The following is a 22,850-nucleotide window of genomic DNA, read 5'->3' on the forward strand; positions in this document are numbered from 1 at the left end:
GTGTCTAAAACTCACCAGTTCTCATTCTATGATTCCACATAAATTCCAAATGTTTGTTGTGCATAAAGAGAGCAAACTTGATAGAATTGTATTCACAGACAGGTTGAACGTTGTTTGTTAGCAACCATTCATGATTGTGTCCCTAAAGCTCCTCACAATAGTTCAGGAGGAGAACAGATGTTCTGGAGGTTCACATCTTCTCCATCAATGGGCACGTGTTCTTCTCCACATGAAATCTCCTTCTGGAACATTCTCTACATGGAGAAACATCAGAAAGAGTTTAGAAATGAACTTGTTTCATTTCAGCTCAGAAAGGAAAAGACAAATATCTGCTTGTGACTTTGATAGTCAGTCTGTGGAAATGTTGGAGATCCAACTTTTCTTTGAGCAGGAAGAGGAAAACATTCTTTAGTTCCTGATCATCTCACAATGTTGTTCTAACATTTAACGTCTAAAAATGTTGATCTGTCAATAAACAGCGTGTTAGAATGAGGAGTTCAGATGAATTCTGGAACATTCCTTTGATCACTGGAACAGCTTTGATTAGCAGAGAATGTTGTTTCTAGCAGCAATCTGAAGTCAGTTTAGTTTGAAAATCACTAGAACATCTTCATCCATTCAGTGTGTTCCTTTCTCCATCCAATCCTTCACAAAGACACATTTCCTCCTGTACAAATCCTCCTGTTCTTCCACATTGTAGCTTTGTGTGGACTGAAGTTCTGCTTTAAAGCATTTTCCAGTAGAAGAACAGCTGCATGTGGAAATGTGATCATTTAAAGGATGGAAATCACATGTTAAAGAGAATGAGACAAAGATGAGGCGCTAAGGTAAAGCACAGATAATGTTCCTGTTTTCTAAAGTCATTTCATGGAACCATTCATTGTTTGTAAATCAGTGACATTCAAAGCCCCTCCTCTACTCATTTTACCACATCACCTTTTAGCATCAAATCACATCACAGTCAATCTGCTGGATTTTCTTCATCCATCCATGTGAAACACATCAAGAATCTGCTGGATAAATTCATCCTGAAATCCTTCCATTTCTGTCCTCAATATTCTACCAAATATGAAAGATTCCTTTGGAAGCAGATCTTCAAGGATTTTAGATTTGATTTCCAACAATCAGAATGTTAGAAGTTTCCCTGTTGATCATATTTTACTGATAGTTTCTCCCAAATGTTTCAGCTCATTTTTACTGGAATATTCTGAAGTAAAGTTTGTGTTTTCTGGTGAATGGATCAGATCTCACATTTAGTTTCAATCAAACCCTGAGGCTTCTGGAAAATACACACAGCTTTAAAATAACGTTGGATCATCTGCTGACTGTGTCGTTATTAAATGCTTTTAGAGTTTCATTGTTTTAACCCTCGTGTCGTTTTAAAGTTTGAAAATGTGGAAAATAATAAATATTTTCCACAGTGAAACTTCTGATGTCCACATTTTAACATTTTTGGGACATTTTTGAGCATTTTTTGGTGGAAAAAGAAGAAATGTTTCTAAAGAACATTCACATAAAAATCAACCAAAATCCAGTAAATTCTCTGGATTCTGGTTGATTTTTATGTGAATGTTCTTAAAGAAAATATCAGAAGTTTTACTGATAAATATGGAATCACTTTAAATATTTTTAGGATTTTTTGGAAGATTTTACTCATTTTTTGAAAATATTTACAAGAATTTTCCTGCCAAATTAGGGGGATTTTGTTTAGATTTTTTCAAATAAAACTTTTAAGGAATTATTGGAATTTTCTTCCTGAAGGTTTTTGCACATTTTCAGAAATTTGGTGAATTTTTTGCTGAATTTCTGGATTTTTTCCCTGTTTTTTGGTGGCGTAAATGAAGCCAACAGGAGGGTTGATATCCAGAGCTAATAATAAACAGCAGAGGACTGATGGGTCTCCTTGGTGTTTGCTCCTGTTAACATCTCATCTTCTAGTAGTTCCACATTGAAGGAATTCTGCTGGACAACACTGAGAGCATATGAATGAATTTTCACTCCAAAATAATGCAGTGAATGTCAAATAAAGTGGTGTTGAAGCTTGTCAGAAGCTTTCAATGAATGTAGAAAGAGTGTAAAAGCAGCATCCTCTACCAAATGAGCACAATCCATCAATCATCATCAAAGTGTCCAAATTCCAGAGAAGACATGAACTGCAGATTGTAAATGAGTCAAAGTATCCATTTAAAATCATTTCTAGACCATGATCACAAAGTCAAATACTAGATTGTTCTTTTGTCCTTTTCTGTCTCATTTTCACAATATTTTGTCTGGTTTTGTCTCATTTTGTGTCTTTTTTAATCTGACTTTTGTAGTAAAAAGCGGTCCGGCCCACTTGAGATCAAACTGGGCTAAATGTGGAACCTGAACTAAAATGAGTGTGACTCCCTGATTGAAAGCTTCTTTGAATGCTTCAAACAGTCATTCTCTAATATCAGCCCAGAAAAACGGATCAAAGTTGGTTGCAAGTCCATCTGGAGCCGCTGATTTCCCCAAAGACATTTTCATTCCAGCTCTATCAATCTCTCCAAACACGTGCTTTTAAAGTCAGTCTGAGGAAGAAATGCTTTGACTTTTGAAAGAAAAAGCTGCTGAATGTAAATGCTGATAGAATCTAAATCTTTCATCTGCTCTTTCTTCTGGATTGCTCCCAGTTTGATCATCAACATTTAGAGGCTGATTGCATTTCTCTCTAATCCACTGAAATAGGAACTGTTTTTCTCCCCATCTTCCATCCATTTAGCTCTGGATGCTAGAAATGCACCTGGTGCTTTATTCCAATCCAATTCATCTCCTTTAGATTGGAACCCAATCACTTCTTCTTTCTTCCTATCAGAGAACACATTCATTTTACAACACTCATTCATATCATTCATCAACTGTCTTTCTCATTCTTTGGCTTTCTGACACATTCTTTGACCACAATCTACTGAGTTTTCTCTCACTTTATGTTGGAAAAATTCACATTTACTTCCAGAAGAACCAACGCCATCGTCTGACTTTAACCCTCCTGTTGTCTTCATTCACCAAAAACATTGTTTCCTGCTCTGAAAATTTTTTTAAAAATTCATCAAAAAAAATTCCACAAATTTCTGAAAATGTGTAAAACCTTCAGGAAGAAAATTACAATAATTCCTTAAAACTTTTATTTTAAAAACAAAACAAAATCCCCCTAATTTGGCTGGAAAATTCTTGTAAATATTTTCATAAAATGAGTAAAAATCTTCCAAAAAATCCTAAAAATATCTAAAATGATTCCATATTTATCAGTAAAACTTCTGATATTTTCTTTGAGAACATTCACATAAAAATCAACCAAAATGCAGAGAATTTACTGGATTTTGGTTGATTTTTATGTGAATGTTCTTTAGAAACATGTCTAACGTTTCCTTTTTTCCACCAAAAAATGTTCAAAATTTCCCAAAAATGTTAAAATGTGGACATCAGAAGTTTCACTGTGAAAATATTTTTTTCTCCACATTTTAAACTTTAAAACGGATCAATCTGAGCCTCAGGACGACACGAGGGTGAACTGAAGATCAGATTTTTCTCTCCATACTACAGTTCTGCTCATCTTCTCAGAAACCAGCGTTGAATTTCCAGTCTTTCTGTCTAAATGTTCTTCCTGTTTCAGGCATTAATGAAACAGTAATTCCACAGGGATCAGTAGTAGGAGCCGCTCACATTTCAGTCTGACAGACACATTTGAACATTTCTCGAGTTGTCAGCCACAGATCTGTTCTTGATTTACAGCTTCATGAGACCTGATCCATGAAAACTGTCTGAAATGAGGATCATTATGTGTCCATTTGTGCCAAATGTTTTGATGTTTTGATTGTATTTGTGCTCCACATGTTTGGTAGGGAGTCTATCCAACCATTGGTCAGGAACACAATTCACTAAAATATGATCAGTTGGTTATTTTTTTTGAAATTCTCTTATAATATCAAAATGTTGTTCTCAGATTCTCCATTCCATCCATAAACGTTTAGGGGGATCCATGTTGTCCCTTAATATTCAAACTGCAGTAATCCAGTGTCCTTCCATGTCTCCTTTAGATTCCATGACGTTTCCTGGACACTTATTCATGCTTATGGCTGTTCCCACACATCTGATAGTTCCTTGGAGAAACTAAATTGTGTCTCCTCATTGTTTGCTTCAAAATATGAAATCCTCTTCAGTGACATGAGTCTCTTGTAAAAAAAAGAAAACACCTTGTGCCTGTTGTCCTTTGTAAAATAAAAATCCATCCTTTCTCTTAGTACTGTCTTTAAGTCCCCTGGTATTTAAGGAAATAAAGACAACTTTGAAAATCAAGCCAGAAGTCTCTCTGATCCAACTAACAAGTCAGGACTCTCTGGGATTCAATCTTGGAAAAGTCATGTTGATGATCCACCACTAGATGGCAGCAGAGACTCACACACAAACCTCTGTCCCTGTAACTCAATAATCAATAATACTGAAATGTTACGAACCAATCAACAAATCATGTTTTGATCATTTTATACATATCTGTGGTAGTTTTATCTCATATTTTGGTCATTTTATACATATCTGTGGTAGTTTTATCTCATATTTTGGTCATTTTATACATATTTGTGGTAGTTTTATCTCATATTTTGGTCATTTTATACATATTTGTGGTAGTTTTACCTCATATTTTGCTCATTTTAAACATATTTATGGTAGTTTTATCTCATATTTTCGTCATTTTATTCATATTCGTGGTCGTATCTTTACCAGTGTCTCCAGAGCCACATGCAGTAAAAAAGAAGTGATGAAATGAGCTTTCTGTTCTCTCAAACATCCAGTAAAACTCGTCTTTGTTTCTCTGTTCTGTTCTTCTTTTAGTCAAAGCCAGTCAGGATTGTGGTAGATTTGTTCTTCTTTTCAAACGTCTTTCGGAGCAGTGATGAGGACCAAATGCATCCATATCAGAGGGAAAAGTTCACATGTGTCTTATTGTGAGTGGTCTGTGGTGTTTACAGTTTCTTTGTGTTTCTTTGTGTCAGAGTTTCCAGGAGACGTTCCGTAGAAGAACCCAGTCAGTGATCAGAACGGCTGATATGTGTTCGTCTCTGTTTGTGCTCCCATCGCTCATGAAAAGCTCAAAGGGTACCTTGATATTTTATTGTCGTTTTACAGAATAGATCCTGTCAATAATGAATATTTAACTGTCACTTTTTAACCAGTTTACTGTTCCTTCATAGATTTTCACTGTTTTGATCAATTACAGTAAAATCAAAGGAAAAAAGTTCTAATTTAAACATTAACTGTAAAAAAAACAAAACAAATTTTAAAACAGGTCAAAACTTTAAAATACATTCAGGACAAAAATCAGTATTTTTATGAAAGGTAATTAGATTTTTACCACATTAATATCACATGGTATGAATGAACTAAAGTAATATTCATCCATGAGGACCAGCTGGACCAGAGATAGTCTCTGATTTCCCTTTCTCTGTCTAAGCTCTGGGCTGCACAGTGGACTAAGTGGTTAGCACTTCTGCCTTACAGTAAGAAGATCCCTGGTTCAAATCCCAGCATGTTCTCCCTGGGCAGGTGTGGGTTTTCTCTGAGCACTCCGGCTTCCTCCCACAGTCCAAAAATATACTGAGGTTAATTGGTTACTCTAAATTTTCTGTGAGTGTGATTGTGTGTCTGTATATGTCGCCCTGTGACAGACTGGTGACCTGTCCAGGGTGTCCCCTGCCTTTGCTTGAGTCAGCTGGGATAGACTCCAGCACCCCACCCCCACCCCTGCAGTCCTACTGAGGATAAAAATGGATGGAAGGAAGGATGGATGTCTGACCTCTGAACACCTTCATTTCTTTCACCATTTGCTGTCTTAATTTGTCTCTTTTTTTACCGTTCTATGTCTTCTTTGTGTCGTTATGTCCTAACTCTTTCAATTTCTGACATTTTCAGTCTTTTTTTTTCTGTAATTTTGGCCTCATTTTGTCTCATTTTTACCATTTTGTATCATAATTTGCCTCATTTTTCTCATTGTGTCTTAATTTGTCCAATTTTTAATCATTTTGTGTCTTAATTTTTCTCTCTTTTTTTTAATCATTCTATGTTTCCTTTTTCCCCGTCCGTGGTACCAGGCTCCATATGGGGCAGTCCTCTCCCCCGCCCTTCCTGACATTAATCAGGTGCAGCTGGGGCAGGAGGCAGCAGGTGTTCTGCGTCTGCAATCAGCTGATCTGGAGCCAGCAGGTGGGAGTGGTTCAGCCAATCACTCCTCAGAGCAGAAAAGCAGACCTCAGTCTTCACTCTGCTGGACCGAGAACAAAGCAACAGTTAGTTCTGCTCCTGGTTCAGTTCAGCTCCTGGTGTTTTTACATTCAGTAGTGATGGAGGTGAACGTCAAGAAGCTCTGAGGCTTTCGGTAAGATTCAAAGCTTCAAATATTTGAGACAGACAGAAAGGCAACAAATGAGTGACTGAAACAGCTGATATTCCAGCAGTACTCCATATACAAACCTCTGGATCTCCACTACAGCTGGTGTGGTGCTGGGACTCTACATTCTGTCCAGCAAAGCCCACAAGTTGTAGTTCTCTTCACTGGTAGATGATGATGAATTCTCCAGCGGACCATCTTCTGTTGACTCTTCAATAAGGCCTTTCAGCAGCAGCCTGAGCACTGCTTGGATTTCTAAAGCCAACCTCTTTGAACCGTGGATCCAGGATGGTGCCACAGACAAGGAGTTCAGCTTTTCCAGGCCTCTGAATTCTTCATTCATGTTATGTCTCCAGGGTTAAACTGGTCTTTATTTAGTGGACACTGGAAGTGCTGTAGGTGCTCTTTTATTTGGGGGATTATTAAAGCTGGATTGTTTTGATCATTTCATTTGTTCTATCCATTTATTGAATCCACTTCATCTGAACTGAGCAACCAGGTGAAACTCTGGACTGGATGAAAGATTGTACCAAGAACTCTGTGTAGAGGAAGTGAAGGGCAGAAACCCCACAGTCTCATTACAAGGGCTAGCTGTCTTTTCAAACTGTGCTCCATCCTGGTCTCTGTTTGCACTTCCCACACAGGATTTGCTAGATGGAGTTCTCTAGTTAGTTTGGTTTGACTTGACTGACATAACTAAGTGCTCTGTTGGATTCCCTTCCCTACCTGTTCTCCTAACTCACTTGACAACTTATCAGGCTAAAGTCTGCGTTTTTCTGGCGGACATTTAATGTATCTGAAGTTCAGAATATTTCTGTGAACACTATCTGCCATCACAGCATTAAAGCAGGAGTTAAAATGAACTTTGAGTTACTTGTAAAGCGCTTTATAAATAAAGTTTATTATTATCACTGGACTGGACTGATTTTATTTTCTCACTGGTGAAAGGAATGAAAACCCTTTGAAATATTACAAAACAACAATCAAGCTTTTTTCCACTGCAGTATTTAACAGCAATCTGATCTGCTGATGTTAGCAAGACAAACAAGTGAAAGTTTCAGGATTTAACGAGAATTGTTCTTGAGATATTGATATTCAAACAGCCTCAAATTTAAATGTGAGGGGAAAAAAACTAGTGAAACTGGGTCTACAGTCCACTGAAAAACCTCTAAGAAAGTATCTGACATACTGAGCTAATATTTCACAGATACCATGATGTACACATGGACAGACATCTGAAGTTCCAGTAAGTTGTAAAGCTGGTCTGGGGATGTGACTATTCTTTTTCTCCCAGCTGCTCCTCTCTCAAAGTGCACAGTTTCAATGTCCTGATTCCTGTTTTCTCTTTCTGAGCTGGTAAGATGGTGTAGCTGTGGATTTCAAATAGCTGGGCAAACTTCTACTGGTTGGATGAAGCCTTTAAAAACACAAGTTCTTGTGTGTGAGTGAACTCTAAGAAGTCCAGATCCAGAGGCAGGCATCTGAATGAAGGAAGTGGTGTTGTCTGATAAGGTAGAAATCTGTTTCCTGCTTCGTTGCCCTGACAACAGTGATGTCATGACCCTTCCTTTTCCACTAAAATAGTTCTGCTCTTACTGTCTTCATGTCGCAGCTCCTTTTCTCCATCTGAAGGTGAGTAAAAGACACTTTAAACTGGTTTTTATCTTTTCTATATCTATAGAACATAACATTGATTGACTCATTCGTCGTATTTTAACTCAAAAACAACATTGTTGTAGCACAATTAAAATATTAAATAAATCTTTTTCCCTAAAAGCAAATCTTCAGACATGTTGGGGTGTTTCCAACCAGCAGGAGTTCTCAAACTGATGCTGAAATCAATGTTTTATCAGTAAATATCATTTGTGTTTGTCAGGCAGCTCTAAACATGAGTTGTTCTTTTCAGCAGAACTTCAGTTCAACAGTTGTAGGATGGAAATGATTTGAACTTGAAACCTGCACTAACAATCCCTCTGAGGTCTTCAAGTGTAATTTCTTTTAGTTCAGTCACAGCCAGAAAACTAAACACATCCTAAAAAAGACATTAAAACCTGAAAACTGATTGGTTCCATAAAAATACAGAAGAAATGTTGAGTTTTGGCTCATTTTGGTTCCAGTGATCCACTAATGAAGGTCCTGCTTTTTATTTAGACACAGTTTTAGTTTCTGTGCTTCGTGTCTTTATAAAGCAGCACATTAGAAAGTTCTTCAGAGATAAAAACGACTAAAACAAAGAACACAGGAAACTCAGACAGGAAGGCTACAGCTGGAACCACATGAACAGGAAGTACAGATGCATTCCTTCAGCAGTTAGATTCACTCTGCAGAAATACAGACCAACCAACAGCTGGAAGACAAACCAAGAACGTCCTCCAAGGCTTCAAGAAGAACCTGACCAATGAGACCAAGAACACAAGAACTGAAAAGCCAGGAAGTGGAAGAAGATTCACAGATGAGTCCTGAGTTGGTCCAAAATAACTCAAAACTACTCCAAAGTGAGATAAAAAGTTACAGAATGACTCAAAATTTGTCCAAAATGACTTTAAATGGTCTGAATGTGATCTGGAATTAGTTTGAAATTCATTCAAAATTACTCAAAATTTTTCAAGATTTGTTTAAAATAGGTTACTACTAGTAACTCTAGTGGTTACTACTTTTGCCTTGCAGCAAGAAGATCCCTGGTTCAAATCCCGGCCTGGGATCTTTCTGCATGGAGTTTGCATGTTCTCTCTGTGCATGGTGGGTTTTCTCCGGGTACTCCGGCTTCCTCCCACAGTCCAAAAATATGCTGAGGTTAATTGGTTACTCTAAATTGTCCGTAGGTGTGAATGTGAGTGTGATTGTGTGTCTGTATATGTAACCCTGTGACAGACTGGTGACCTGTCCAGGGTGTCCCCTGCCTTCATCCGAGTCAGCTGGGATAGACTCCAGCAGCCCCCCATGACCCTAGTGAGGATAAAGTGGTGTATAGAGAATGGATGGATGGATGTTGCATTGTTGTTTCTTCTGTCAGACATTGGTTATGTTTTATGTTTTTGTACATGTATATTTTTATATCAGAATCAGAATCAGAACCAGAATCAGCATAGGTTTTTATTGCCAAGTAGGTTTTTACACTTACAAGGAATTTTCTCTGGTGCTCTTGGTGCAAGTACAGATAAGTAAAATAAAATAGTAAGTAAGGAGATGTAAGAAATATGGTTAAATACACAAGGTATGTGCAGTTACTACGCAGTAGTAGTTAATACGGTCAACAGAGCTGATTTGCAGTGGCACGGGCAGTGTTTGTCAGCGATGCAGCAGAGGGGAAGAAGCTGTTCTTGTGGGGGGAGGTTTTAGTCCTGATGGACCGCAGCCTCTTGCCTGAGGGTTTCAAAAAGTTTGTGTCCAGGGTGAGAGGGGTCAGCCAGGATCTTGGTTGCACGCCTTAAAAGCCTAGAGGTGTACAGATCCTGGAGAGATGGCAGGTTACAACCGATCACCTTCTCAGCAGAGCGGATGATGCGCTGCAGCCTGCTCTTGTCCTGAGCAGTGGCTGTAGGGTACCAGATGGTGATGGAGGAGGAGAGGATGGACTATATGATGGCCGTGTAGAAGTGCACCATCATCGTCTTTGGTAGGTTGAACTTCTTCAGCTGTCTCAGGAAGTACATCCTCTGCTGTGCCTTCTTGGTTATGAAGGTGATGTTCGTCTCCCACTTCAGGTCCTAGGAGATGATGGATCCCAAAAAGCAGAAAGACTCTGCGGTGAGCACTGTGGAGTCAGAGAGCTTGATGGGAGCAGGGGGGGGCTGTGTTCCTCCTGAAGTCCACCACCATCTCCACTGTCTTCTGGGTGTTGAGCTCTAGGTTGTTCCAGCTACACCAGGTCACCAGGTTGTCTACCTCCCGTCTGTAAGCTGATCCCCATCAGAGATGAGTCCATTGAGGGTGGTGTCATCTGCAAGCTTCAGGAGTTTGATGGACTGGTGCCTGGAGGTGCAGCTGTTGGTGTACAGGGAGAACAGTAGTGGGGAAAGAACACAGCCTTGGGGTGTGCCAGTGCTGATGGTCCTGGTCTCGGAGACTTGCTTCCCCAGCTTCACATGCTGCTTCCTGTCAGACAGAAAGTCTGTGATCCATCTGGAGGCAGGCACACTCAGCTGGAGGAGCTTGTCCTGGAGCAGGGCAGGGATGACTGTAATAAAAGCAGAACTGAAATCCACAAACAGGATCCTGGTGTAGGTTCCTGCTGAGTCCAGGTGCCGCAGAATGAAGTGGAGAGCCAGGTTGACGGCGTCATCCACCGACCTGTTGGCTCTGTAGGCGAACTGCAGGGGGTCTAGAAGAGGGTCTGTGACGACTTTTAGGTGAGAAATCACAAGGCGCTCAAAGGACTTCATCACCACAGAGGTCAGAGAGAGGAGATTCACCGCTAAGAGCACACCAGATCATGTATGATTTATTTTTTATTCAAACAGAGTCGTAACCTGCATGGCCTGAAAATAAAAGTGATCCAGAGAACAGACCTGGTCCTGAGAATCGCTTTATTTCACAAGACATAACACAGTGAGTAAAAACCACACAGGTTACATGAGGAACACCATAAATTAATACCAAAATAATCAACTAAATTAAACAAATTAATGTAATTATACACAAGTCTAATGTTACAGTCATTGGAGCAAAGAGCCAATGAAAGCTATCATTGATCCGATCAGTAAATCTGTAAATCTGATCAATCAACAATCAGCTGAAAGGTTTCAGTGTTTCATCACTTCCTGTTTTAGGATTCTATGCCTCTACAAAGACATACAGAACTATGAAATGTCTCTGAAATCACTTGCAGCTGTAAAAACTCTGATCTTCTCGTCTCACTATCGGCACACTGAGCTCTGCATCTTCAGGCAGTGGCGGTTTTTCACGGAGGCCAAGGGAAGCCTGGCTTCCCCAAAAAATATGCAAGAAAGAAAAGATATAAATAATCTTCACCACTATGCATGTTATGTTTTATATTTTTGTCATTCCTTGTTGTCAAAACACTACATCAGGCATTTCTGCTTTGTGAGGAGCAAAACAGCGCCCCTCTTGTCAAGCTCTTTTTGTGCATTACACTACGTCTCTCATGCCCTCTGCACTGTCTGTCTGCCAGCTTCGCCTTGCATCCTTTAGAGAAAAAAACAGCCCGTATTAGCCAATCAGATTGAAGCAAGGCTCATCGCTTAATGGTCGATGCATCATTAAAAAAAACATAAGGGAGGCCAGATCAAATCTGGCTTCCAACCAATCACAAACTGTGATGAACAATACCCACACTAATGCAGCTGTCCCACCAGGTGCCAGCAAGCCCACACAGCAAGTATAGCCATCAAGCTAGCCAGAGAATGGATGGTGACAGGGACCTTGAGTTTCTTGTAAAAAATGACTTCACAAAACTTCCTTTTGAAGTTCAACTACAAGTCAAAAGGGACGGTAGGCCAACTCCAAAGCTCAATCTAACTAAGTGTAGAGCTAATGGAAAGGCTCGCTCTTTTTGTGAAGCTAACTCAGCGCAGACTGCTGGATGTAATCTGGAAACCACACATCCCCTTACAGCCCATAGGTGTGTATGTGTTTTGATGGTGAAGAATTCCACTTCTAGCATGTAGAACATCATGAAGTGTTCAGATGAACTGAGACACACTGTGAGGAAGAGAGAATGGGCTCATAATATGGAGTCTGTTAGTTGATGCTGTGTGGAGTTTTAAAAACGTGATCGTTGTGTTGATTGACCCTGGAAGCAAGAACCAAAGTTTCCTGTTCAGAGGTGCTGGAAGTGTTTATCTGAACTACTCCACACTGACAGCAACTGCATTGTGTTATCAAACAGTTTAATAATAAAACTCTGACAGAGGACTCAGTCATTCCATCATTTAAGTCCAGAGACATAATTCCGTGTATAGAGATCATTCATGATCTAAAGAAAGCACACGTACAGAGTTAGAGAGTATAGAAGTAATGTGTTCAACTGCATTCCACTATTAACATGTTGGGTTTCACTGATGAGTCAAATCAACAGTACAGTAACCAGCAGTAAAATAAGAATAACATTAAAATCCAAATGTCCTGACAGGTTTGAAGGCTGAAGAGGACAGCAGCTTTATTCAGACAGATTTTAATGGATCCCCATCAAACCTGTCTGTGTGGTGTGTAGAAAAGTACCCAGTGGTGTTTACCATTAGAACTTTGTGATCCTGTATCCACTGTGGAACAACGTGTTCATAGAAATGTTCAGTCATTTGGAGATGCTTGTATCATTCCTGCTGCTGTTTCATGGCTCAAAGATTTCTATTATAAACCATCATATTCTTTTTGCATCAAACATTCAACTGTTGAGCTGAATTTGTTGGTGACAGCAAGTCCTGGACAAAGTGACAGATGTGTGTTCTCTCATCATCACAGTAGTAACCATTATCTTTTGTCTCTTTTTCCCTCCAGAGCTCCCACAGTCTTATGTCTGTGAGAATGAGAAGACTGTTGTTGACCATCAGCCCCATGACCAGGAGAGAAACTCCATGGTGGACCATGAGGACCCAGAGCCTCTACGGATTAAAGATCAGCAGGAGGAACTCTGCACCAGTCAGGACCAATCAAACCCAGAGATTTCTCAAATTAAAATGGAACAGGAAGAATTGTGCACCAGTCTGGACCAATTAGACCCAGGGTTACTACAAATTAAAGTGGAACAGGATGAACTCTGCTCCAGTCAGGAGGAAGAGTTAATTGGATTGAAACAGGAGACTGATACCTTTGAGGTGACTCCTGCTGATGAGGAAAGTGACCACAGTGAACTAAAACCAAACAGTGATCAGCTCCTGTTTCACATCTCTTGTGTAGCTGAGAGCCCAGATCAGGAAGGAAGCAAGGATGTAGACTCAGGATCAACTAGATGTATCGAGCTGAAACCAAGACATCAGAGTAACAACAGTCACAGTAATGATGTAGACAATGCTCCAACATCAGCGAGACAGTGTGATAATGACAAGGCAAGAAAATCTGCAACATGCGAGGTCTGTGGAAAAGCTTTTAGTCGTAAATCAAATTTAATCAAACATCACAGAACCCACACAGGTGAGAAGCCATATTCTTGTGAAACCTGTGGAAAAAGCTTCAGTCAGCGGAGCTCTTTGACTGAACACTTGAAATATCACACAGGTGAGAAGCCGTATGTTTGTGGAACCTGTAAAAAAGGCTTTATTCGACGGACCCATTTGACTGCCCACATGAGATGTCACACAGGTGAGAAACCATATGTTTGTAACATTTGTGGAAAAAGATTTTCTAGTTCATCAGCACATAATAGGCACATGGCAGTTCACAAAATGGGAAAGCCATATTCTTGTGGAACCTGTGGAAAAAGCTTCAGTCAACGGCGCTCTTTGACTGTCCACATGAGATGTCACACAGGTAAGAAGCCATATTCTTGTGGAACCTGTGGAAAAAGCTTTAAACATAGTTATCAATTAAAAGCCCACATGAGAATCCACACAGCTGAGAAGTCATGATCCTGAAACATCTGTGAAAAATAAAGAAGAACTAAGCTTGAAACAACATGTAAGAATTGGTACAGGTTAAAAGTAGATGTTTTAGATTTAAAGCAGCTTTCGTCTGTGCTTCAACAACAATTGTGAGGAAGTATGTATGCAATCCTTGATGATTAGACCAGATGGAGTCTGGACTGTGGTGGTGGAGCAGCAGGCAGAAGAACCAAACTGAATGTCTGGATGGATATGGTATTGGTACAGACTGCTACATTTCTGCTATCATGACATCCTTCATCAGCAGAGCACTGATTGGAGATAATGTGAAGCTCTTTGGAACATTTTCACATCCTGCTGAGAGAACATGGCTGTTCAGGTGTGAACATACTGCTGGAATCCACTCAGCTTGAGCTCTGCTGTCTTTCAAGTAAAAGGAGGCAATGAGATACAGAGACATTGTGACAGTAGAACACAACAGAGTGTGTCACTGCAGCAGAGGAGATCTGGACGTGAAATAAAGTTGTAATAAAACGTCTACAGCTCCATGACTGCTTCATGAAATGTTTTGAATGTTTTCAAACAGATGAACATTTACAAGTTGCTTCATAATGAATGTTGAAGATCCCCAGCAAGAATAACTCTGAGTCAGATATCAAAGACATAACCAACATTATTATGTTTTCAACCAACAGACACGTGGTTTTACTAGTAGTAGCTGATACACTCCTGCAAATGTCAAAACCAGAAATGTTAAAAACAGGTGAAGCTGTGCTGCAGTTTCTGCTGGTTACATAAAAGTCTTATGCTATTTATTTCTTCTGTTGTCACCACATAGGTCATCTGTGTGATTTGTTAGTAGGATCTCATTGTGTCGTCATACAGCACATTGAACCCTTGTATTGTCTGAATGTCCTGAACACTCCTCCTGTCCTCAGGGTCAGAAATGACCTGCCTCCACTGAGCCTCTAAAATAGAGCAGCTTAATGGAATTTTTCACCAAAAATCTATTTTACATGAAGAAGCAACCTGTCATGCGTCACACACTTTGTGAATGCCTGTTTTTGCTTCCTCAGAGTGTCGAAAGACTGTATTTAATCAGTGAACACCATTTGTTTTTATTCCATTGTTCATGCTGTAACTGTTTTCTTTCTTTAAGTAGAGGTTTATTATCACTATTATTGCTGCTAAAGGTACTGCATAGGTGTAAACATTTCTTGTTTTGCAGGACATAATACTTCTATAGCCTAATAAAGTACCAGAAATGTGCAGAAATGAACTTGAAATGCATTTTTGAAGGGAAACAACAGTGTACTGTATACTGTACAATGGAATATAAAACTACAAAACTCAACTACCAGATACTAGTACTCTCTCATTTTTTGGGTCATTGCTCCCACCTGAAAGATGCATAACCTACATCAATCATAAGAATAGAAAAAATAACAGATTCAAGCAAAATATTCCAACATATTAAGCTCTAATTAACACATGGAGGACAGACTGCAACTGTATTTGTTTTACAGTCCTTGTTACTCCTGGATGACTAAAAAATCTGATCTCTGACCTGCTGGGTACTGAAACCTGAAAACTGCCCTCATGGCTTCAGCAATATCAGATTAGTCCATATTAATTTGAAAATCTGCAAATATGACAATCTCAACAGTCCAGAAGTAGCCAGGGTGTAGAATCTTGACTCCACTATGTATTATGCTAGTTATTTAATGTTTTGTAACCTCGGTCACTTTTCCATGGGGGTCAATTTTCTATCTGACACCGTGTAAAAAATGACCTGAAGACAGTCTTTGTACCCTGGTGGTGTACAGCTTTGATGAAAATATAAACAAAAACAATGTTTCACTTTTTCTAATGTTGGGGCCACTTGAGGAAAAGTGATCAAATTTCAAGTTGAAAAAGGTCATTTAGGGGCCGTTCTATGCTATTAAACATGGTGGTCTGGTTCATTTTGACCCGAAGACAGCACTAAGGTTCAAACAACAGCAAATCAGTAAAAGTATTTTCCAGTTGAGTATGCTAAGAATTTACCTCAAGTTTAAATAATGAGTCCACAGTATTGTTAGTTATTTAAAGAAATGCATGACCAGAATTAGCAACAAAAATGACTAAAATGAGACATAAAATGAACATCTCATTTGGATCATTTTGTACATTTCTGTCTGTTTTTAGGGGGAAAAAAGTGTCATAAATCAGACTGTAAATGATCTATGAACAAAGCTCTCTGTAAAAACACTCAGAATGTTGAATAGAATAAATGTGGACAGTTTCATGACTGTAAGAGAAGATTTCTGGATCATTTTGTGTCTCATTTGTGTCATTATGTGTTTTGTTTTGGTCAGTTTACATCTTTCTGTCTGGTTTTAAACATTTTGCATCTTTTCATGTTTTTTTTTCTTCCATTTTGGTCATTTTGTGCCTTAATTTTGACCATTTTGTGGTTCATTTTGGTCATTTTTTTTGGTTTATTTCTATTTAAAATTGTTCATCTTGTTAGTTCTTTTGGTCAGTTCACGTCTATTTCATCATTCTGTGACTCAGTGGCCATTTCTGTTTCAGTTTTCATCTCATTTTTGCTCTGAATTGCTCATTTTAGTCATTTTGCATCACTTTAAGGTTGTTTTTTCATTTTCTACATTTTGTGTCTCATTTTCGTCATTTTTGCTTAATTTTAGTCCCATTTTGGACACTTATCTTTTTGTTTCACATTTGATGTCCCTTTTCTAATTTTATGGCTCATTGTGGTATTTTTCTATCTTGGTCGCATGTTTTATGTTCCATTTTGGTCATTTTGTGTCCCATTTGAACTGTCCCATAACATTGTTGGACCGTTCAGTAGACTCTGTTTGGGTCTTTTTCTCACCACTGAAACATTTTGTCCATTTTTGTCTCATTTTGGTCATTTTATAGATTAGATTAGATCCAACTTTACTGTCATTGCACAGAGAACAAGTACTAAGACAGTAAATGCATTTTTTAAAAGTCCATTGTGATGTAAGAGAGAAGAACTAACAACTGTTACCACATTCCATATTCTGAAGAAAAACATGGAAACACTTGAGAAAGTCAGATTAACACACAAAGCTTGGAGATACTGGAGAGTTGTGAAGATTTCAAGTGTGAAACTTGTGAAGACATTGTGAGCAAAGACTGTGACAGAAAAATGAAGCCTCCTCAGCCAGATAGGAAACATTCAGGTAAGACAGAAGTCCAGACAACGAGCTGCAACTCAGCTCCAGATATCAAACTACACACTGACATGTTAGACTGAAGTTTTCACAACACTGACAAGCTAACATTTGCTCATTTTGTGCCTTATATTGATCAGTTTGCATCCTGAGGGTTGTTAGTGGATAAAATGTTGTCATTTTTCATCTCTCTTTGTTTTTGTTCCATTTGGGTGACTTAAAGGCTGTTTTTGTTGAATTTGCTCATTTTGTGTCTCATTGAGGCTCATTTTCATCATTTTGTGTCTAACCTTGGTCACTTTTTGTGTTTAGGATTGTTTTTACTCCTCATTTTTCGTGCTTTCAAAGTTTTTTGTTCCATTGTGAACATTTTGTGTCTCATTTAGATGATTTTTTTTGTATCATTGTGGACATTTTGCGTCTGTTTAAGGTTTTTCTGTTTCATTTTATGTCTCATTTTGTTCATTTCAGTCTGTTTTTAGGGGAAAAAAGTGTCATAAATCAGACTGTAAATGATATATGAACAAACCTCTCTGTAAATATATATCTGACCATTGTGATAGGGATAAATAGAAGGTCCAATCTGTTGATTTTAATTGCAGGATAATGCTTTATTAAAATATATTTCAACAGGGAAATAGCAATAGCCATTAAATCATCAGACAATTAATCAATATAACTATTGATTAATATTTCAGTGGCTCGTCATGATTCCTAACTGCTGCTATGCTTTCATAGAAGAAGAGTAATAATCACCCACATTATGTAATTTGGAGGGGGAGAGCAGACGGTGTGGCCACATCCGGCTGATCACCTGAAGAACGATGAGCCTCTGAGACTCCAGGGGGAAGCAGAGAGAGTTCAGTCCAGATTTAGATCTGCTTGTGTCCTTTTTTGTTGTTTGGGCCAATAAAAACTTTGTTATAGTCCTCTCTGGTGTCATTCCTAATAAACAGATGATATAATGTGTGTTTGTAATGAAGAACTCAGAGTCAGGATTTGTAGTTCTCATTTCATCACTAGAACAGGACTTAAAGACTCAAATCAGGATCAAGTGTGGCTGCACAAAAACCTGATTTTCACTGGACAATAATGTGTGAAAGTCTGTCAGCAGTTTGGAGATTCACTGCTTCCTCTCTCATTTCACACTTTGTGCAGCTCAAATGCTTTTAGTTCAAGTGAGCGTCAGAGGAACACCACATCCTGATTTTCACTCTCAACATTTGACTGGAAAAAGACGCAAACACCACATTTGGCTCCTGGAATAATCACAACTTCCATCTTTGAAGAGGAACAAGTTTACAAGGAATCATTTAGAAGGATTTGACAAAGAAACACATTTAATCCATGAATGTGAAAACATGTTTGTGAGGGACAGAGTCACGGAGAGACTCAACTATCTGTTCAACACTGTTTCTGTACCAGGAGGAGACTCTGGAGACTCAACTCAGCACAGAGACACTGAGGAGGAACCTGGATAGAACCAGAATCCAGGATAGAGAGTTTCAGTGAATGTGGTGTTGAAGGTGTGGAGGTGGATCAGAGAGTCAGAGGAGACTCTGAAGAAGGACAGAGTTCCAGCAGGAACGTCCACATAAACTGAAACTCTGTGAGAGACTGAGGAGGACCTGATGGATGTTTGACTGTGATTATACCTGACAGAGCAAGCATCACTATGAGCAACCCTGTCTCCACAAAGTTACATTCTCAGACAACTAAAATGCATTTTCAGTTCCGTGCAACAGAAACGTAATTGGTCCGGCGTTACGTTGATCTGTAACGTATTCAAAATGCGTTTGTTGCTTGTTAAATGGATGCTGCAGTCACATGTTTGTGGATACAGCGCGGTGCTGTCATGTCTTCTGTCAAGTATCACAAGAAAAGACGGGAAAATAAATCCTCCCTTTGCAATTTCATCGGGACGAAGTCCTCAGTGTGTTTTCATAATAATTCTCCTGCATGGTGTTTTATTCTGAGTGACATGGATCTGTTTCCTTCCCTGGGGTGGCTCTGCTAGCGTTTTTTACTTGACTAAATATACTGAATAATAAGTTTGACATGAAAGGAGAAAACTGGAATTAGCGTTGATTCAGTCTCCCTCGTAGTTTTCCCCTCGCTGTCATGTCATTCATACTTTAACACTGCCATGGGCCAGATCGGCCTTTTGGAATAGCCTCGTGGAGACTTCATTCCAGCTACACGGCAGCGGTTTGGATTTCTGATTTACTTTGTATGTTGCTTACCGGAACGCTTTCATTTAGGACCAGAAGTGCGCGCTTCACTCCGCTTTCATCGTTCTGTAACCAATCAGAGCGTGGCTAAATATTAAAGCTGTGCTGCAGCGACCAGACAGAACAGCGACACCTAGTGTGTCTGCATTGAAATTACATGTTCCTTCTTGAAAACCAGGGCAGAAAGGTTCACTGTGCCACATTTATTCAACCTTTTCAAAACGCTTTTTGTAATACGTTTTAGATGCAGTTTGCAGATGTTTCTGAAGATGTGTAGTGAATTCTCCTTGTCAATACATTGAATATATCCTCCAAAACATCCCATAAACAGTCTTCTGGTACAGAAACCTTCATCATTCTGAAGGAATTATTTGGTAAATGTTAGACTTTATACTTTATCAGCAGCAAAACTTTCTTTCAACACAAAATCAGTAACAAAGAAAATAAAAACATGATTTTGAACAGTGTGCTTTATTGCAAAACAACAAAATTCATGAACAGCAGGTTTCAGGCGTGGTCGTCATTGTGAACGAGGTCCTCCTTTTCCTCTTCCTCTTCATCTTCTTCCTCTTCCTCCTCCAGGGCAGTGTGATCCATCAAGACTTTCCTGTATATTAAAGCATTAAATATTATCATGGTTTGTATCCATGTTTTCAGTCCTTTTATGTGCTGGCAGCAACAGAATGTTTGACAATAGGCAAATCTGTATTGTAGAATTTCCAACAATAATAAGGAATGCCGAGGTAAATATTATAGTGACTGCATTAATGCAATAAATAAAAATGATCTTTCATCTTGTGTACAGTCAAGCGTTGGATACACACACACATTTAAATTGGCTGGAAGAAGCGTCTCCTATTAACTGAAGCTTTTACTGACGATTCTCCACAAGCAAAACAGATTCTCAGCTGAGGATCTTTATCTGATGTTGTACGTGCAAACCTGATGAGCTTTATGTCACTAAAGCCACTGAACAAAACCGTGAAGATACAGTTTCTCATACTGTTCTCATTGTGTTGTCATAGAAACCCAACGTGTATTTAGTTGGTGATGCAGAAATCACATGAATATATTTTTTTTATGTTTGGTCCTGATTTGGTGCCAAAAATCTGTTGGTATATATTACCAAGAATATTTAATCAATGACATTAATTTCACCTTGATTTGACCGATAACTAAAGTGATTGCTCAGAAATGTTCATCATGTCTTCTTGTTATTATAGTAGTTTAAAGCTCTTTTATTCAGACATAAAATGAACAGACAGATCTTGATTTCCTTGACAGTTTCAGTGAAAACGTTCAAGATCTGTCTATTCATTTTATGTGTGAACAAAAGAACTCAAAGCGACTGAACTACAGTGACTTCCTGCATTATCAGACCACCCCTGACCAAAGTGCACTTCTTCAATATAACGTCTCAATACATGAAGTTTAAAGTTTAACAGCTGTAATGTGCAGCAGCCAGTTCAAAAAGGCGTCTACATTGATGGGTAAAATAAATTCTTCACGCACGTTTAACAGCTTTCTACCAGCATTCCTGTCTTGCATCATCTGCAGTAGCTGCTTTCCACCATCATCATTTTTATATTCCTTGTAGCTATCAACTATAACAACCAGTTGACTGAAGCAGCTGATACATGAGACATCCATTTGGTGTTAACACCCCCCCTTTTTGTGACTCACAGGATCTGAAGTAGAAAGTCTGAGTTAACAAAGAAACCTGACAACCACCATTAACTCTGACTGAGGCTTTAGTTTTTGTCGAGCCGGTGTACACAAAGTAAGCCTGCTTATACTGAACTTGCTTCATAGCAGCCCTCAGAGGAACAAAGTTAGATTTTTGGTGCCACGAAAATGTGAGCCACATTTCTAGATATTATCCATTAAATATTGTCAGCACAAACTGTAGAGTGACTAGGTTTTTCCTAGAACTAATCCTCTGTCACAGAATGCTGACATTTCTTATTGCTGGGGGGCTTATTATTGAATAAAATCATCTACAAGGCTATATGTATGTACCTCAGTTGCTGAACTCCGAAGGCAAGACAGGGGCTCCCAGAATTCTTCCACTTAATTCCGCTGTTTTAAATGAGATGAAAATAAGATTCTATTAAAAAAATAAAGCAATATACTGTTCATACTTAGATGTAATTGTGTAATTATGTAGTGCCCTGCCACAATAAATAAGTTCTTAAGTCAAAGTCAACTTCAAGTATTTGTAAAAATGAATTTAAATGAAGTAAAATGATTTATTGACAGGTAACACACAACACAGTGTGAAGTCAAAGACTTAACAGTGGGAGGGAAGCAATGCTATATAACCTTAGGTCTGATGAGAAACTTGGAGCTTGGCCGGGCATTTCTCTTTAGAGGTGTTCTGTTTCTCCATCCAGCCTCAGTTGTGATCATGTGGTTATGTGATGAAGACTTTGGACAGCAGGTACAAAAAAGTTTGCTGGTGCAATTGAAACCCCTTTCTTTGTGTGGCGTGGAGAGGGAGCTCTAAGAGGAGGGGAATGGAGAATGGGGAAAAATGGCTAGGATTCAAATAAATGTTGCGACAACGCCACCCAGGGGAATTTCACCCCCGGGACATTCAATTCAACATGATCAACCAAGGACCATTAAACACTGAAGGCACACAGATTCATATTCACTTGGGCAGAGACGCGTTTCCAAAAGTATAACAATTTCTTTATTAATTATGGCATTAAATATAAGAAGCCAAGCCACCAGTTTAAAATAAAGAATCAGAAGTACTTAACTTAAACAATAAAGGGAGCAGGCTGGCTTACCATGGCGGCAGGCAAACAAAAAGAACCAAAAAGAAGAAAAAAGGGGTCCAAATAATCACACCTGTGACACAACACACCAACAAAACAGGGATCCGTGAACCACCACCAGGGATTAAACTGCCGCCGAGGCTCATCAAACCTGCACAAAAGAAACAAATAATTAGTACTCCTGATTCAGCAGTGCTGGTGACCAGACCAATATACGCAATTAAAACACACACACACACACACACACACACACACACACACACACACACACACACACACACACACACACACACACACACACACTCCACACAACAGCATTTAAAACACAGGTACAATATGGGGCATAATAATCCTCATAGCCTGAGGCTTTTAACATCAGAAGTACGATGCAGTAACTCTAACACATTGGCGATAAGCCTAATGAAAATACACGCCAACACGGTCAAAAACAGCGAATTGTAGACACTAAAAAGAGAGCCGTAACAAAGAGAGCCGAAACAGTCGTGATGGGACAAATGAACCGAGGCATCGAGGCGTGTCTCGAGTAAAAGTGGGCGTGTCAGATGAAGCTTCGCTTCGAGGCTTGGGTCGCTTCTGAAAAAGTCACGTGACCGATGACAAACGAGGCCTCGGTTTGTGCAGATCACGTGATTGGTTCGTTCAACGTATCGCTGTCCCATAAAAACGTTTCAGATCTCGAGCCCCACTGTGGGTGTTGTTGGCGTTTGTGGAGA

At 39.1% G+C, this 22,850-nt stretch overlaps 2 protein-coding genes across 8 annotated transcripts in view; one reads left to right on the forward strand and one right to left on the reverse strand.

Moving 5' to 3' along the window:
- Positions 1 to 22,850, reverse strand: part of LOC127531969 (zinc finger protein OZF-like) — a 146,092-nt gene that overhangs the window by 101,130 nt on the left and 22,112 nt on the right. The gene's annotated exons all lie outside the window — the stretch shown is intronic.
- The window catches only part of LOC127532015 (zinc finger protein 239-like), a 140,632-nt gene that overhangs the window by 85,873 nt on the left and 31,909 nt on the right, over positions 1 to 22,850 (forward strand). Inside the window, exon 3 of one of the 4 annotated variants that reach the window (XM_051943020.1) lies at positions 14,279 to 14,662. The exons of 2 other annotated variants lie outside the window; for them this stretch is intronic. The gene's annotated coding sequence lies outside the window, so the exon portion shown is untranslated. Of the gene's footprint in view, positions 1 to 14,119; positions 14,663 to 22,850 lie in introns of all 4 variants that reach the window. One more of the 4 variants, XM_051943019.1, reaches the window with a different exon arrangement.

This window comes from Acanthochromis polyacanthus, chromosome 22 (genome assembly GCF_021347895.1).
Source record: "Acanthochromis polyacanthus isolate Apoly-LR-REF ecotype Palm Island chromosome 22, KAUST_Apoly_ChrSc, whole genome shotgun sequence".
Classification (NCBI taxonomy): Eukaryota; Metazoa; Chordata; class Actinopteri; family Pomacentridae; genus Acanthochromis; species Acanthochromis polyacanthus.